Source organism: Papaver somniferum, chromosome 3 (assembly GCF_003573695.1).
Source record: "Papaver somniferum cultivar HN1 chromosome 3, ASM357369v1, whole genome shotgun sequence".
Lineage (NCBI taxonomy): Eukaryota > Viridiplantae > Streptophyta > Magnoliopsida > Ranunculales > Papaveraceae > Papaver > Papaver somniferum.
In genome coordinates, this window is record NC_039360.1 from 167,110,953 (window position 1) to 167,124,009 (window position 13,057).

The 13,057-nt window shown below is 37.2% G+C and overlaps 1 pseudogene; it reads left to right on the forward strand.

The window, feature by feature from the left end:
* Nucleotides 1-13,057, forward strand: part of LOC113360307 — a 105,542-nt pseudogene that overhangs the window by 9,371 nt on the left and 83,114 nt on the right.

The following is a 13,057-nucleotide window of genomic DNA, read 5'->3' on the forward strand; positions in this document are numbered from 1 at the left end:
ACCCTGATTTGAAAAACTATATAAGGGAGAACTCTAGCAACTAGGAAACCTGATCCCCACAACTTACGTGTGATACTAGTTGTGCTAAGCTAGAGTCGATTCTCCTTTAACCTTTGGTTTCTTCTTCTAAACCAGGTTAACGACTTAAAGACTTCATTGGGATTGTGAAGCCAGACCGATACTACTTTTCTTGTAGTTGTGTGATCTGATCTTGATGTTTCTATCGTTAGGAGTACAATTGTAATAATTGGCTTGAAATTTATATCTCCGATAGGCAAGATAGAAAAGTCATCACAAACACTTCGTCTCATCGTTTGTGATTCCACAATATCTTTTTTCGATGCGTCGATTAAGATTATTGTGAGGTGATTGATAATACTAGGCTGTTCTTCGGGAATATAAGTCTGGTTTATCAATTGGTTCTTGTTCACCTTGATTTATCAAAAGACGGAAGACGGATTTATCTATTAACGTAGACTTTTCCGTGTGATACAGGTTTGTTTATTAAAGTCTTCTACTTTGGGTCGTAGCAACTCTTAGTTGTGGGTGAGATCAGCTAAGGGAATCAATTACGTAGCATCCTGTTGGGATCAGAGGCATAGGAGCATAATTGTACCTTGGATAAGTGTGAGATTGATTGTGGTTCAACTACAGTCTAGACCGAAGTTAGTTTGGAGTAGGCTAGTGTATGTAGCGGCTTAATACAGTGTGTGTTCAATGTGGACTAGGTCCCAGGGTTTTCTGCATTTGCGGTTTCCTTGTTAACAAAATTCTGGTGTCCGTGTTATTTCTATTCCGCATTATATTTGTTTATATAATTGAAATATCACAGGTTATGCGTTGTTCAATCAATTAGAATATCCGACCTTTTGGTTGTTGATTTAAATTGATTGACACTTGAATATTGGTCTTTGGTACCATCCAAGTTATCTCTCTAGTATTTGATAAACACTCACAGATTTATATTTGCTTGAGTATATATCAAATCGAGAGATTGAGATATAAACTTTTTGATATACTTTTTATCTAGATTGAGTCTGATTGTCTAGTTGATTCTCTAGAAAGTATATTGGAGTTTGTCCATACAGATTGCTAATAGAAATATTGGGTGAGGTTGTTGTTTTACACCCGCTTTTTCAATTGGTATCAGAGCAGGCAAACACGTTTAAGACCTTACAAGTCTGTGTTTGTAGCGATCTGACTCTATGGACAGAGGTGCTATCTCTATTAACGTACCACCAGTCTTCGATGGCTCAAACTACTTAGGGTGGAAAGTTGTTATGTGTGCTTATCTTCAAGATCGTGATTTCTGAACCTGGGTACGTGTAGTTAAAGGCTATGATCCTCCGGTTAATACAAAAGGAGATGTATCTATACCTAAGGATGTTGGTAGTTATAGTCCTGAAGAATCTCTTGTTGCAATGCAAAACTCTGACGGATTAAATGCTATCAGACAAGCCGTTAACCCAGACCTTCAGCACTACATGTCCACTTGCACCAAGTCTAAAGATGTCTGGGATATCTTAAAAACTATATTTGAAGACAATAGATACGTTTCTAAGAAGTATGCCATCGATGGAGGAAATAACCTCAACACCCTCTCCAAAAATACCTCTCTTGGAAAGGAAAAAATTCTTGATCCAAATTTTGTTCAAACCTTTGCATTCAATGCTGTTTCCGACACAAGTGAGTCCTCTAACTTGTCTTGGGCTGATGAATGTTGTTCAAATGGTGATTGGTTCAATAAACCATTGATAACAGAAAGGATCAAGGATTTTGTAAAAATAAGCATTAGATGTGATAAACATCTTCTGTCAGCTTTTGCTGCTAATGATTCTGTGAAAGACAAATCTTTAAGTGTCAACGTTTTGAATGCGTCTGATGGATGTGATGAACCCGCAACTCTTGCAGCAGAAACATCCACATACTCAAGGCCTGATTCAGAAATCGAGTCTGACACAGAGATTTTTGATTTCTTGAATAGAGAGGTTCTTCAAGAAAATCTTCAATTAAAAGCTTCATTCAAGAAACTAGAATCATTAATCCAGGTGAAAGATCTTGAGATAGACTGTCTTAATGATAAACTCACCAGAACCATTGCGCTAAAGGAAAAAGAGACTAATCCTCTCAAGGATGATCTACAAAGATTATCTGGAAGTTCTGACAAAAACTCAGCAATGTTATTTGGTCAGAAATCCTTTGGAAACACTAATGGTTTAGGATTTAAAAGCAAGACTGCAGGTATTGTCAACCCCGTTGTTTCTATTCATGAAAAAATAAAGGTTGACGGTTGTGATAAACATAAGGAACTTCAATAAGACAAAGGACCCTTGATTTGTTCGTTTTTTGGAAATGCAAATCATGTTCAAAGCACGTTTTGGAGGTTCAAGAGGAACAACAAAAGAATTTCCAGACTGCAAAAGAACATGCAAAAGATGAATCTGGATAATCAACATGGGTCTCATAAAACCAATGCTTCCAGAATCAGAAGAGGTTGGAAATCTGTTTATACAACAAGCCTTGGTAAACAAGGGGAGCGTCTTGCTCACAACGTCTATATCTAATTCCAGAGACGTTCGCATCCTCATCTTTAACTTGAGAAAATGGGGTTTTGCGTCTTTGTGACTTAAGTAGTGTATTTATTTTTGTTAAAGAAATATTCTCCTAACAATATAAATATTGAATATTTAAACAATGGAAGACTTATTCTTTTAGGGTTTAGACATTTCACAAGATACAGTTTCATGGCTCTTGTAACTAGAGGCACCACAAGCAGGGATGCGGTCGAAGAAATTAATGTGTAGCTGTGTAAAGGAATCTCTTCCTCAAGGGTAAAGAAAGTGAAGACTACAAAGTGTGGAGAAGGTTCTTCCTCTAACTGCCTCTTGTCTTTTTATCAGCTTGATAATAACTTCACAGGTTTGGTGAAAGATTTCATCAACAAAAGAAACAATTTAAAATCTCAAATTGTCTCGTCTTTAGAAGAGATATCTCACTATGAACAAATGTTGTCTCTTTCAAAGAACACCTTGCGTGAACTAAAAAGAGAACTTAGTGAGTTAACTAATATTTCTGAAGATTTGGAGGAATTGAACGATCCCATAATCAATGGTTTTTTCAATAATGAGAAGAATTCTCAGTAGAGGCTCTGAGAAAGATCTACAACGTCTAGTAAGTCTTCGTATGAGAATTCTATTTTTCTTGTTTTGTTAGAAGAATAACTAGAGTTTGGAATAGCCATTATTGTGATTACACATAACTATGTCCAACGTTTTCATCTTCATGTTTTTATATTTATTGGCTTAAATTTTAAATTTTTTTGGAAGATGATTTTTGCAGTATTAATCTTTATGGTTTTATATATTGCAAATTTTTTATGGGATATGTGTGTTTACGTCCGTGAACTTTGATTGTCCCATATCTTGTCAAAAGTAAAGTCTTTCGTATGTCGATATCCATGTATTCATAAAAGAATGAATGGACTTTTGACAAATACAAAAGTTAAGCCTATTATGTCAATTATTGATGAAAGAGAGGTTAAAATCTTTTGTTTGCAAGGATTATGTCTATTGAATATCGTTATGCGAATAGTGATGGAAAATAGAATGAATCCTTGTGTATTACGCAATATTGATCTTCCGTGATCCATATTTTATGTATTACTGTGAGGCTCCGTAAAGTGTCTTATGTTGAGCATTAAACAACCAAATTGATTATTTTTTGATTAGCTATGTTGTTGTTCCGTAAGGTACTTTATGTCGAGCATTTTCAACAAAGTTAATCATCTTGTTTGGTTATTTAGTTGTTGCTCCGTAAGTTTTCTTATGTCGAGCATGACCAATTAAATTGATTACTTTTGTGATTAGTTTGGTTGTGTATTTCGATTAGATTAATTATGGGTTCTCTTGTGATTAATCTAATTATATATTTTTGAGTCTCCATAAGTTCACTTATGTTTGAGCATTTTCGATTAAATTAATTATGGGTTCTCTTGTAGATAATTTAATTGAGTATTTTGGATTCAAATTCATACTCGTATGTAATTTTTTATGTCCAAAAAAGTCCTTTTTTTCTTTCGAAATTAAGGTCACTCTTGTTGTTCTTTCGGGAATGATATTTAATGGGGGAGAGTTCTTTTGAACTTGCGCTTAATTGCCAAATCTTTGTGGGGAGTGCGGTTGTGGAATATTATAGGGGTTATCTTGTATCTTTATAAACTTCTTGATGAATGCTTTTAGCTTCGGCTTTATGATTGCATCTAAATAAGATGATATTTTTTACTTCCTTTTGGTCATGAAATATCTCTTTCAGAAATTTCATTAGTATCCCGTTCTTGTACCTTTGCCAATTTTATTGACAAAAAGGAGGAGAATTAATATGTAGTTCACACTACAAATACATATGGTTTTCAGATCATTATGTAAGGGGGAGTGGTTTCCATGTGAGATGGAGTATTGACTAAGGGGGAGTGATACATATCACCATAGTATTGTTGTTGAAGTTGTGATACAATTGGACTTTGACGTTGTGTGATGATACTATGACATTGTATAACAATGATTGAGAACCCTTGTTTTCTCGTTTTTATAGCTACGGATTTTCTACAACGATGATGCTAAAGTTACAACCTTTGGGATCATTGGAGTACTTGGAAGTGACGAAGATTTCGAGTAATATTGAAGATTAGGCATGTGGAATAGGAGCTACAAAAGTTTATTTATTTATTCTTTGTATTCCATGTGTATTAATAGTTTTGTCACTAAAATTGACAAAAGGGGGGATTGTTAGAGCATTGCTCGGTCGAACTCGCATGCGTTTCTATCTCAAGCATGTTTGTCAATGTTAGTGATCAAAATTATAAGTCTTGATTTCTAGCCTATATATCTAAAGGTATCGGACTAGGATAGAAAGTGTAGTTGAGCTCAAGACTCCATGGAAATCATCATACAAGACGAAGGACTACTCAAGGAACTGGTGGAACTTCATCGACTAAAAGGTATGTGGAGATTTGAACTTATCTGTCACTCAAAAGTCTATTTACTCTATCTCTTATTCTTGAGACAAAAGTCGTGTTGATATATAGAATTTCATTATACACACTTGCTATTTCGAGCCGAGTTTATCTCGCCTATCTATTTCTCGAAATATGTGTTGGTAAGCTTTCGCTTTAGCCAAATTCATCTTTACCTAGTGACGAATGTCATGTTATGTTTCAATCACTTTGGAAATTGCTCTGACGAAAAATGGTCTGTGAATAACGGCTATATAACGTCCTCTGAGAATGTTTCAATGATTGAAATGAGAGTTTAGATTACATAACCATTGGTAGGATATAAGCATTGTTGTGGAAACACATATATGTATAAGTCCTTATTCCTTGAACCAAAGTTTGCGAACTTTGTTGATCAAGAGAAACAGAATGTGGCGTGAGCCAAGTCCGCGAACTCATCCCGCGAACTGGCGGAAGTTCTCGACCCGAGAATTTCTGCTGGAGTTTGTGAACTCCTTCCGTGAGCTTAAGTCCGCGAACCCAGTCCACGAACTTGAGTAGGTTATATCTAAAATCGGTTTTTCTTGAACTCATGTTTATATAAACTAAGGAATGATTTTGCAAACTGTGGCTATAAAGTTCATGAACCAATTTGAGTGTATCAAACCGTTTTTGCTTCGATTGTGTCTTGTGTAGTTACATAAGATCTAAGCAATTGAACAACTCTCTAACTAGTTCATTTGAGTCATTTGGACTAGTTATGGTGAAGAAGAATATGGTGGATATGAAAGTGATCTTATGGCTAACCATTTGGTTAACTATTGTTGAACCAACAAATGTTAATGTTTGGGAACGGTTACATAAACCCAAAATTGGACATTTCATTTGTGTGTAACAAGCTAAGTTTTCGATCCAACGGTTGAGAAATATTAGCTTGAATCTAACCAGGTTTTCATCTAACGGTGAATATTGAATGTTTTTTACCAAGCTAACATTGATTCCAAACCCTGATTTGAAAAACTATATAAAGGAGAACTCTAGCAACTGGGAAACCTGATCCCCACACCTTACGTGTGATACTAGTTGTGCTAAGCTAGAGTCAGTTCTCCTTTAACCTTTGGTTTCTTCTTCTAAACCAGGTTAACGACTTAAAGACTTTATTGGGATTGTGAATCCAGACCGATACTACTTTTCTTGTAGGTGTGATATGATCTTGCTGTTTCTATCGTTACGAGTACAATTGTAATAATTGGCTTGAGATTTATATCTCTGATAGGCAAGATAGAAAAGTAATCACAAACACTTCGTCTCATCGTTTGTGATTCCACAATATCTTTTTTCGATGCGTCGATTAAGATTATTGTGAGGTGATTGATAATACTAGGTTGTTCTTCGAGAATATAAGTCTGGTTTATCAATTGGTTCTTGTTCACCTTGATTTATCAAAAGACGGAAGACGGATTGATCTATTAACGTAGACTTTTCCGTGTAATACATATTTGTTTATTAAAGTCTTCGACTTTGGGTCGTAGCAACTCTTAGTTGTGGGTGAGATCAGCTAAGGGAATCAAGTACGTAGCATCCTGCTGGGATCAGAGGCATAAGAGCATAACTGTACCTTGGATAAGTGTGAGATTGATTGGGGTTCAACTACAGTCTAGACCGAAGTTAGTTTGGAGTATGCTAGTGTATGTAGCGGCTTAATACAGTGTGTGTTCAATCTGGACTAGGTCCCAGGGTTTTTCTGCATTTGCGGTTTCCTCGTTAACAAAATTCTGGTGTCTGTGTTATTTCTATTCCGCATTATATTTGTTTATATAATTGAAATATCACAGGTTATGCGTTGTTCAATCAATTAGAATATCTGACCTTTTGGTTGTTGATTTAAATTGATTGACACTTGGGTATTGGTCTTTGGTACCATCCAAGTTATCTCTCTAGTATTTGATAAAGACTCGCAGATTTCTATTTACTTGAGTATATATCAAATCGAGAGATTGAGATATAAAATCTTTGATATACTTTTTATCTGGATTGAGTCTGACTGTCTAGTTGATTCTCTAGAAAGTATATTAGAGTTTGTCCATACAGATTGTTAAGCGAAATATGGGGTGTGGTTGTTGTACCCCCGCTTTTTCATAACCGTACCCAAACGTGTACACCATGTTGGTTCACAAATAGTTAACTGATAGGTGTCTAAAACGCCTAATTTTATATCTAGTATTTATACTTTCTTTGCTATTGTCTTTGTGAACTGTGTCTCTTATGTTTGATTTTGAGTTTATTAGGTGCAATGGAGTCATTATGAGAAAAAGAAGAAGAAATTAACCATTTGGAGCAAAAAGGAGCACAAAGGTCGCGGGCGAGTTATGCAACTAAGGAGGTGAAGAATGAACTGTCAAGAAAGAAATTAGGCAGTCGGTTCTCTGAAACTAACATGCCACATATTAGCTGGGCAGCCCCTATCCATTCTACTGGTGCCACTATCCAATCCGTACGAACATACCTCATATTCTTGAGTTGTTTCTCAGACAACTCGAGATTTTCTTTCATCCTTCATTAATACATCTCACCTGAAATTGAGAGAATGAGAAAAGCAGTGCTGACCAGCCGTGATGAAATTGAGAAGAGCGAGAGAAGAGCAACTTTGCAGTCGTTGCTATCCGTGAATTTGGGTTTTAACAGAAGTTGAAAGTTAGGGTTTGATTCAGGAATTGAAGATTCTCTGATGAAATTCTGGGTTTAAATGAATGTCTTGTAGGGATGTCGAAATTGGAGAAATGGGTATCTCGTGAAGCTTCGATTGTGTTTGAAGGGTTTGAAAGGAGTTGGAATGGCCTGAGAAGTCACCAGAAGATTCATATCTGCATCACCAGAATTGCACTAGAAGTGTTCTTGAAAAGGCCTGATCGATTGTGTACGAAGGGACTGCTGCCATTAATGGCAGTGATGGTGATATCAGAATATTTTTGTGATCTATGTTGCTGGGGATGATTGCTAAGAACGATAATAGCCATAATGGAAGAGCTCAAGACAAGACAGTGCAGATATGCAAATAGTGATGGTTCTCGATGATTGAAGAAGTGATAGAGCTTGAGAAACCAAGAGTCCAAGACGAACAGGTGACGAAGCTGTGGTGACGACAAAACTCTCTGCCAATGGCAGTGATGTATATTTAGACTGAACGACAGATTGATGGCAGAATATGGAGCTTGAGCTTAGTTTTGTTTCAATGGAGCGATGGCACGATGGCAGTGTTGCTGCTGCCGATGGGAAATGATCGAAGACTGTGGTTATCGTGGTGGTGGTTACCTGATGGTGCTCGGATGAGACGATAGAGATGGAGGCAGTGATGGTGTCGGAGATGGAGTGATGCAGATGAAAGTGTTGCCATGGGACTGAATCTGTGATGCTGTTGGTGGATTTCTGGTAAGCTGCAGTTTCTGGTGGCAGCAGTGCAGTTACATGTGCTGGTGGAATTACAATGAATACACTGCACGGAAGATGATTTTGGTAGTAGGGAATGAACAAGGCGAAATCAGCTATAGGCCTGTATGATGCTGATGATGGCAATGCAGTGGTGGAGCGGTCGAAGTTACAAGACGACTGAGCTATGGTTAAGCAGTAAAAGGAGCACTGGGACTGATGCAGTTCTTGGTGTATGAATCTGGAAATGCAGGATGCTGGTACTGGTGCATAGAAGAATCAGAATTGGAGCTATGGAGTGGTGTTGTGAATGCAGGAAAGAATGATGCTTTTGGAAGAATGGGCCTGTTGTGATGCCATATATTATAGGGAATGGTACTGGGATGGAGTTGCAGTTGTTGTTGTTATTTGGAAGAAGAATTCGAAGATAATGAAATATAGGTTCGCAACTGTGGCAGTGAACTGGTGATGTTGTAGCTGTCTTGGATGGAATTTTAGGATGCAGGAATGGAGGCATGGATTGCAGCTAGGAATGGAGCTATGAATTTGAACTGTAATGAAATGGCTTGGTTGATATGTGGATAGAATGGAATGGCGATGCAGGGAGAGAACTCAATGATGAAATGAATGCTTGATAGTTTATATGATTGGAAGAGCTAAACAGGGAAGAGTCTTGGTAAAGCTGTGATGAATGAACTGGAGTGGCTTGCAGTTGCACAAGACTGACAAAGAGAGTGTATGGCTTGAGATGTGCAATAGATGCCGCAACTAAACCTGCAGAAATTGTGCAGAAATGCAGCGAGAATGTGAGCCGGTGAGCCTAAACCGGGATGCTGGACTTCAGAGATTAGAGTGTAGATCATAATATTTCAGTGGATCGTGAAGGGGGGTATGAGTCAAATGCAAGAGTTGGCGGCTGGATATATGAGCTACAGGCCACACTTTTGGGTATGTTTCCGCAAGAAATAAGGAATTGGGTTAGGTGGTTTTTGTGAATGTATGAACTATAGAGAAGCAGAGATGAGTTTCTGGGAAGTACATGTTTTCCTGCTGACGATTTCAGATATCTCCGATGGCCGGAGATAGTTTTCTGGTGACCGGAATCCGGCGACGGCGACCGGATTCCGGCGATGACTTCAGCAATTCCAGCGACCAGTTTTGGACCCAAAATTCCAGAGACATATTTTCCACACATGGGCTTGGTGGACTAATTGGAGATGGGTTTTGAGAAGACCTAATATTGGAAGTATCCTTTTGGAATGGGAGAAGCATATAAATAGAAAACTCTTTCTCCAAACCTAGATATCTCCAGGAGGGAGACTTCTACTTGCTTTCTAGGGTTTCACATGATAGATTCTTCTAAACTCTTTGTGATGATTTCCAAAAACCCAAGTAGTTGATTTAGTTGGATTTTCCAACCAAGTTATGATTTTTATGAATTAGTTTTCTCTCAATATTATCGTTTGATTTCTACTGCGTATAATAATTGCATGATTGATGTATTGCAATATGATTGAATGTTTGTTTAGTTAAGTCTAGAATTAATTGAACTCACATCCACATCTATATCTATTCTAGGGTTTATCATCGAGCGATAACCTTGAATACGAGTAGCATGATATGATTACGGTTTGTAGTGATACACTCTTGTAATCATATGTAGAAATTGACATTTGTTCGAATTGTTTGCGCAATGTATTTCAATTGCATTGATTAGCCTATTTCTGAAACTTAATGCTCCTAGGAATTGAACTTAATTAGCGCAAGGCATTAGGTTATTCTTTAGGTAGAATTTACATACGCAGCTCTAATGTGTGTGTTGATGACTTAGGAAATTTACGGAGTATTCTTGCAATAAGGTATTCTAAGGCTTTTGATGATAGCGAGATTAAGTACGAATTCTAATCATACATTCAAAACTTGTTTGCTAATGAAGATGAAACCTTTATCCAATATTTCACATCCTTGATTTGCGTGTTTGCTTTTCTTTTATTTTAGTTTACTTTATAAAAATCAGAAAATTCCCCTTGTTACTTATAAGAAACCATAACATATTGACAACCCAAGACCTCTCTGTGGGAACGATCCTTTCTTGCCCTTGCTTCATTATATATTTTGAGTAGTAAGAAAGTGTAATTATTTTTGACGCCTACGACAGCAATCATTAGCCGAGATTAGCCATATGATTACTCTCATATCAACCTTATTCATCTTAACCATAACTAGTTCAAATGACTCAAATGAAACTAGTTAAATAGTTGTTCAATTGCTATATTCTCATTGAATTATACAAGAACACAATTGAAGCAAAATAGGTTTGATTCACCAAAATCAATCATGAACATTATAGCCACGGTTTGCAAAGATTGCATTCCTTATTATATTAATTTTTATGTTCATGTTCATAACCGATTTTAGAACTTTAACCTTCAAGTATGCAAACGGGTACGCATACTTGAAATATCCTGACTGAGATTGGGTTTCGCCAGTACGCAAACGGGTACACGAACTTTCAACCCCAGCAGAAATTCTCGGACATGAACCTGTACGCCAGTACGCAAATGGGTACGCATACTTAGGTTCTCGGATTTCTCAAACCAACAGGTAGGCAGATGGGTGCGCATACTATGGTTCCCGGACATGGATTACATATGTGCAAGAGTGCACAACATGACATATCCAATAATGGTTAAGTGTTCTAAACTCTTATTTCAATCATTGAAACTTTCTTAGAGGATGACAATAGCCGTTTTCACACACTATTAGCATCAAAGCAATTTTCAAGTTATTGAAATAATCATAACGAAACATTCCAAGACAAACACCAAATGATTGTGTCACACAAACCATGTAAGATGTTACTCGGAAATTTTCACATGATATAAGATAAACTTGGTCGAAGCGAAAGCTTGCCAACACATATTTCGAGAAATACGTAAGCGAGATAAACTCAGCTCGAAATATTAAATGTGTATATAGAAAACTATATCGTAACATGACTTATGTCTCAATATAGGAAATAAAGTAGAAATAGACTTTCCAAGTGATAGATGAGTGTCAGTCTCCACATAACTTTTGTCGATGAAGTTCCACAAGATCCCCTTAGTAGTTCTTCGTCTTCAAATGATGAACGCCGTGAAAACTAAGCTCAACTACACAATCTATGTCCTAGTCCGAGACATCTATAGATAGGCTAGAAATCAAGACTTATAGTTTTCATCACTAACATTGACAAACATGATTGCGATAGCAATGCATGCGAGTTCGACCGAGCAATGCTCTAACAATCTCCCTCTTTGTCAATTTTAGTAACAAAACTATCAACACATATGGATTACAAAATAAATAAAACTTTGTAGCTTCTCATCCAAATGCTTGACCTCCTTGGCATCTTCAACACGACTCGAAATCTTCGTCACTTCCAAGTACTCCATGATTCTAAACGTGTTCAACTCAGCATCATAGTTGTTGAAGATCCATAGCGACAACAATGAGAAAATAAATGCTCTCAATCATTGTTATACAGTGTCATAGTATTATTTTTATCAGCATCAAAGTTCAATTGTATCACAACTTTGACAAAAATACTATGGTGATATGTATCACTCCCCCTTAGTCAATACTTCATATCAACATGAAAACCACTCCCCCTTACATAATGATCTGTAAACCATATGTATTTGTAGTATGAAACTACATGTCAATTCTCCCCCATTTTGTCAATATAAATTGGCAAAGGTACGAAAACTAGTGGGATCCTCATGAAATAAGCGGCGTTATATAACTACCGCAAATCAATCGTGTCCATCCATCTTCGCCAACTTAATTGGACGGCGTAGATCGCATATCGAACAATCAAGAAGGTTCCAATGTGTTCGTCAACAACCCAACTTTCTTCCCAGACGATCGACTTGCTCATGTCACGTCAATGATGCATCAAACCATTCGATCGAACTAGGGCGGACGCGGCTGCTTTGAAACCCTAATTGGTGTTTGCAGCAGTATGTTACTGCCGCAAATCGATCATGACCGCCCGTCTTCTCCAGTTAAATCGAATGAATTAGATCTAATTTTAGATGGCCAAAAAGATGTCAGCGTGCACACCAGCAGCTTGTCTTTACACATGGCCGACCGACCTGCTCGAACTAGCGCTCGATGCTTTGAATCGCTCGCCCAAAGGAGGTTGTCCACGCGGCCCCTAAACCTAAATAACATCAACGGCATTATGTAACTGCCGCAAATCATCTCGTCCATCCAACTTTTCTAGCCTAATTGGATAGTGTATATTTATTTTCAGAAAACCAACAAAGTAGTATTGTGATCACCGACCACCCCTCCTCCATATGGAGTGATTGACTAAGTGATAGTTCGCCTACATGATCCTCAAACGATCACCCAAAGATGGCTGGTCGTGCTACTTTTAAGACGCTCAAATCGTGACTAATTCAGTCGAGCTCTAAAACAACGATGCTTCTAGAGCATCGATTATTTTTCAGCTGCTTATTTAAAAACAATGCTTTATATACATCGATTATAAGCAACGCTATACAAATATTGATTTCACGAATAACTTAAGATTTAACCTTAAAGCAATATGTGCTGATTTTAGCGTCAAACCACATGACTTGACCCATTCACTCG